We start from the raw sequence: 6,000 nt of genomic DNA on the forward strand, positions 1-6,000 counted from the left end.
CTACGGGATATTCCTTCGAATTTCCTCCAGGAAATTCCTTTGAATTTCCTCCGGGAAATTGCTTCGAATTTCTTCCGGGAAATTGCTTCGAATTTCCTCCGGGAAATTGCTTCGAATTTCCTCCGGGAAATTGCTTCGAATTTCCTCCGGGAAATTGCTTCGAATTTCCTCCTGAAAATTGCTTCGAATTTTCTCCGGAAAATTACTTCGAATTTCCTCCGGGAAATTCCTTCGAATTTCCTACGGGAAATTGCTTCGAATTTTCTCCGGGAAATTCCTTCGAATTTCCTCCGGGAAATTCCTTCGAATTTCCTCCGGGAAATTCCTTCGAATTTCCTCCGGGAAATTCCTTCGAATTTCCTCGGGAAATTCCTTCGAATTTCCTCGGGAAATTCCTTCGAATTTCCTCGGGAAATTCCTTCGAATTTCCTCCGGAAATTCCTTCGAATTTCCTCCGGAAATTCCTTCGAATTTCCTCGGGAAATTCCTTCGGATTTCCCCGGAAATTCCTTCGAATTTCCTCGGAAATTCCTTCGAATTTCCTCCGGAAATTCCTTCGAATTTCCTCCAGGAAATTCCTTCGAATTCCCTCCGGGAAATTCCTTCGAATTCCCTCCGGGAAATTCATTCGAATTTCCTCCAGGAAATTCCTTCGAATTTCCTCCGCAAAATTCCTTCGAATTTCCTCCGCGAAATTCCTTCGAATTTCCTGCGGGAAATTCCTTCGAATTTCCTCCAGAAAATTCCTTCGAATTTCTTCGGAAATTCCTTCGAATTCCTCCGGAAATTCCTTCGAATTTCCTCCGGGAAATTCCTTCGAATTTCTTCCGGAAATTCCTTCGAATTTCCTCCGGAAATTCCTTCGAATTTCCTCCGGAAATTCCTTCGAATTTCCTCCGGAAATTCCTTCAATTTCCTCCGAAATTCCTTCGAATTTCCACCGGGAAATTCCTTTAAATTTCCACCGGGAAATTCCTTCGAATTTCCACCGGGAAATTCCTTCGAATTTCCACCGGGAAATTCCTTCGAATTTCCACCTGGAAATTCCTTCGAATTTCCAAAGGGAAATTCTTCGAATTTCCTCCGGGAAATTCCTTCGAATTTCCTCCGGAAATTCCTTCGAATTCCTCCGGAAATTCTTTCAATTTCCTCCAGGAAATTCCTTCGAATTCCTCCGAAATTCCTTCGAATTTCCTCCGGAAATTCCTTCGAATTTCCTCCGGAAATTCTTCGAATTTCCTCCGGAAATTCCTTCAATTTCCTCCGGGAAATTCCTTCGAATTTCCTCGGGAAATTCCTTCGAATTCCTCCGGAAATTGCTTCGAATTTCCTCCGGAAATTGCTTCGAATTTCCTCCGAGAATTCCGTCGAATTTCCTCCGGGAAATTCCGTCGAATTTCCTCCGAAATTCCTTAGAATTTCCTCCGAAATTCCTAGAAATTCCTCCGGAAATTCCTTCGAATTTCCTCCGGGACATTCCTTCGAATTTTCTCAGGGAGATTCCCTAGAATTTCCTCCGGGAAATTCCTTCGAATTTCCTCCGGAAATTCCTTCAATTTCCTCCGGGAAATTCCTTCGAATTTCCTCCAGGAAATTCCTTCGAATTTCCTCCGAAAATTCCTTCGAATTTCCTCGGAAATTCCTTCGAATTTCCTCCGGAAATTGCTTGAATTTCCTCCGGGAAATTCCTTCGAATTCCTCCGGAAATTCCTTCGAATTTCTCCGGTAAATTCCTTCGAATTTCCTCCGGAAATTCCTTCGAATTTCCTCCGAGAAATTCCTTCGAATTTCCTCCGGAAATTCCGTCAATTTCCTCCGGGAAATTCCTTAGAATTTCCTCCGGAAATTCCTTAGAATTTCCTCCGGAAATTCCTTCGAATTCCTCCGGAAATTCCTTCGAATTTCCTCCGAGATTCCTTCGAATTTCCTCCGAAATTCCTTCGAATTTCCTCCGAAATTCCTTCGAATTTCCTCCGGAAATTCCTTCGAATTTCCTCCGGCAAACTCCTTCGAATTTCCTCCGGTAAATTCCTTCGAATTTCCTCCGGAAATTCCTTCGAATTTCCTCCGAAATTCCTTCGAATTTCCTCCGGGAAATTCCTTCGAATTTCCTCCGAAATTCCTTTCGAATTTCCTCCGAAATTCCTTCGAATTCCTCCGGGAAATTCCTTCGAATTCCTCCGGAAATTCCTTCGAATTTCCTCCGGAAATTCCTTCGAATTTCTCCGGAAATTCCTTCGAATTTCCTCCGGAAATTCCTTCGAATTCCTCCGGAAATTCCTTCGAATTTCCTCCGAAATTCCTTCAATTTCCTCCGAATTTCTTCGAATTTCCTCCGGGAAGTTTCTTCGAATTTCCTCCGGGAAATTTCTTCGAATTTCCTCCGGGAAATTTCTTCGAATTTCCTCCGGGAAATTCCTTCGAATTTCCTCCGGGAAATTCCTTCGAATTTCCTCCGGGAAATTCCTTCGAATTTCCTCCGGGAAATTCCTTCGAATTTCCTCCGGGAAATTCCTTCGAATTTCCTCCGGGAAATTCCTTCGAATTTCCTTCGGGAAATTCCTTCGAATTTCCTTCGAGAAATTCCTTCGAATTTCCTTCGGGAAATTACTTCGAATTTCCTTCGGGCAATTACTTCGAATTTCCTCCGGAAAATTACTTCGAATTTCCTCCGGGAAATTCCTTCGAATTTTCGTCGGGAAATTCCTTCGAACTTCCTCCGGGAAAATCCTTCGAATTTTCTCCGGGAAATTCCCCGAATTTTCGTGGGGAAATTCCTTCGAATTTCCTCCGGGAAATTACTTGGAATTTTCGTCCGGGTAATTCCTCCAAATTTTCTCCGGGAAATTCCTTCAAGTTTTCTCCAGGAAGTTTCTTCGAGTTTCCTCCGGAAAATTCCCACAATTTTTTTCCGGGAGATTTCTTCTAATTTTCTCCGGGATATTCCTCAGAATTTTCTCCGGGAATCATTTCGATGAATAAAAACTTCGTAGTCGTAAAATTAAATGTAAAAGTTACAGTTACAGATCTTGATTAATATACAACAAAGTGTCGTGTGGAAATTCACAAAATTTTACTGAATCTGAGTATATTTAATTTTTCTAAAAGAAGTGGTCATTGCCCATGGGAAATTGATAAAATGATCGTTCCGAGGACAGAATTAATAAAAACATTTGGCAGATACAATGAATAAACATCTTTTGCAAGATCAAAATGCCTTTCACCTTCATTTTTCATCTTAAGGTCACTCATGACAGAATCCAAGTTTCAAAGTGCTCGCGTTTTCGGGGGCACACCACTCGATACGGAAGCAACGCACAACTGTCATTTTTATTTTTTCGACGCAGCAATGCTGAATCTTCAAAAATGACAGTTGTCCGCTGCCTCCGTATCGAGTGGTGTGCCCCCGAAAACGCGAGCACTTTGGAACTTGGATTCTGTCAGGAGAGACCTTAAGGATAAGAGAAAAAAAAGGGCCAAAAAATCATCAAAACTCAACCAAGTTTCAGTAAGATAAAGTTTCCTTTTGTCTTAAAGTATTTTTACCCACAGGCTTTTTATCCTAACAATCAATAAGCATTCTTGTTTTAATTGCCTTAAAATATTCGTTTTGCTCTGATTCAGATATAATTTCGTTTTATTAAGATATAATATGACCCTTGTCAATTTTGAAAATCGTGCGCAATACGCGCAATTTGAAAAATATACTTGATGAAGAATCGTGTGAATTCGCAATCACTTTTCTTTAAGAACATGCATCAAGATAAATCCTCTCTATGTACACCAGTGGTGCTACCGGGCGCACTCTAATTTTCTGGAAGAGACCTTCGATTGTCTGTGCGAATTATCAACAGATATCGAAAAACAGCGTTACGATGGACGGTCAGCTGGTTCAGAAAAACGTTATCTATTGAAGATTTTATTTTTGTTCCAGCTGCTGCTCGATACGGCTCGGCTATGAACATAAATGTTTATGTCTCTGGTTGATCATGATCGAAGATACGACCGAGGAGGCTGATACGTTGCTTTATCAGCTTGCGGCGTGATCCATTGCAGTTCAATGTTTAATTTCGCTAATTATTAATTGACGTCGCAGCAGAGTTTCAAAACTTATGAAAAACCGGAAGTTTTCCAATGCAAACCACTGCGAGGATCAAAGGGTTGATGCCCACGGCGAGGTGAGGCATGATTTCCGGCCTCTAAGTGCCCGCCCCGGCGCTTTGTAGTACCAATGTGTAAATACGAGCTTGATTGTTTGATTACACTTACTCCTGTAAACAGACCGAAGTTTGCTCTCATATCGACCCATTGAGTGCGGCCATCAACTGACTCGATTACTGTACTTACAATAGAAATTAACGATTATTTGGATCGGTCAGCATGTTCACAGTCATGCGATTCGTCAAATAACGACTGATGGACATGGGTGTGCCTAATCCATTATGGAAAAGCAATCGACGCATAATCTGGAGCGGTCAATTATAATGAAACATGCCATTGATTTTCTGTACAAAACTAAAAAGACTAATCAATATTAATTAGCATAACAATTAACATGTTTGTAGGAATCACATCGATTTCCACGATAAATCTGCACACAAAACCTTTATTTTTAGCAATAATTTATACTCTTCATATAACCATGAAGAGTGGAAATTTTATGTAAATAAGCAGATTCCAAATTATATACAATGACTGGAAATATTATACGAATTCATGCACTGCATTTAGCAATGGCTTAGTGTGATTTTATTCATTTTGGAATTCTTTAAAACTGATTCGAATGAATTGTGTTTTTATCACAAGTATAAAGTTTCTTTTGTTCTGGGTATTATTTCATACACATTTGCGAATAAAAAAAAACTTAAATCTACTTTGTTCAAAATGGTGAAATTCGAAAAAATGAAATCCTTTTCTTGGAACGGAAGTTGCGAATCAGGACATGTCACTTGTAAATTGAAATATTTCCCATATCTGCCTTGTTACTCGTCATTCTGAAGGCAAAACACTCACCTTTGATCTAGCTTATTCGCCTTTGAATTGATTTATCGTGTCAAGATATTGGCTGGAAAACATCCTCGTTCAAATAACAACTTTTCGCGATACATTCGCTTATTACTTGAGTAAACATGGGTACTCATATTCGCATGTACATTGTTTCCTGCTGACAGGTAAATTAATCACTTCTTATCACAAAAGTCGTGAACTGTTGCTGTTAGTATCCGTCGTGCTTCTTCTCACTGTCCACTAATCTAACGCACCACCGCCGCTGGGCGATTCCTTTGTTATCTCCCGTTTTGCAAAGCTATTTCTGAAATTCTGCAAATTCACTATCAGACACAACAACTGTAACCAACCGAAACCAACTTCGCTCAACGTCGTATCGATGCTGCCGGTTGAACATTGCGATGGGTATCGCATTATGCGACATCAACCCCGCGCGTTCGATACGGGACTCCAGCATACGCGCGTGCCCCTTCGTTCCGTGATCCAGCCGGAGCGATGTTGCGATATCGGCACCTCCCTTTTGTCGCGCGGCGGATGGATTACTCAACTTACGTGCGCCCGTCGCAAGCGAATTTCACGCTGCGTTTACCGGCTGACTGACTGTTCCGGTCTGACATCGGCAGTCAACTAAGAGCAGTCCTAACCCCGGTCGGTGGCGCTCTGCTCCGGCTTCGCACCTACGCAGATAGCACGCTCGTACTAAACTCTTGGTGGCCACTTGGCTGCTTGCTAACGGCGACCACGACGACGACGACCGCGACGGTGAGCTGCTTCTACGTGTGCGGGATGATAAGCAACAGCAGAAACGCGGAATATGCCGAGGTTTGGATGGCAGCAGATACACCTTGCACGATCCCCGCATGTGTGTGACGGGAGATGGATAAATTCTCAGCTTTTGGCGGGTGAGCGATACCGCGCTGCCGAGCATTGAGGTGAACTCTTGTCTCTCGCGCGCGCCAAACATTAACGGATAATGAACGCTGCTATCGCGGT

At 42.1% G+C, this 6,000-nt stretch overlaps 1 protein-coding gene across 1 annotated transcript in view; it reads right to left on the bottom strand.

Moving 5' to 3' along the window:
* Positions 1-5,675, bottom strand: part of LOC134213558 (cGMP-dependent protein kinase, isozyme 1) — a 123,661-nt gene extending 117,986 nt beyond the window's left edge. Inside the window, exon 1 of the mRNA XM_062692710.1 lies at positions 5,014-5,675. The gene's annotated coding sequence lies outside the window, so the exon portion shown is untranslated. The remainder of the gene's footprint in view (positions 1-5,013) is intronic.
* Positions 5,676-6,000: the final 325 nt, after the last annotated feature.

Source organism: Armigeres subalbatus, chromosome 2 (assembly GCF_024139115.2).
Source record: "Armigeres subalbatus isolate Guangzhou_Male chromosome 2, GZ_Asu_2, whole genome shotgun sequence".
Lineage (NCBI taxonomy): Eukaryota > Metazoa > Arthropoda > Insecta > Diptera > Culicidae > Armigeres > Armigeres subalbatus.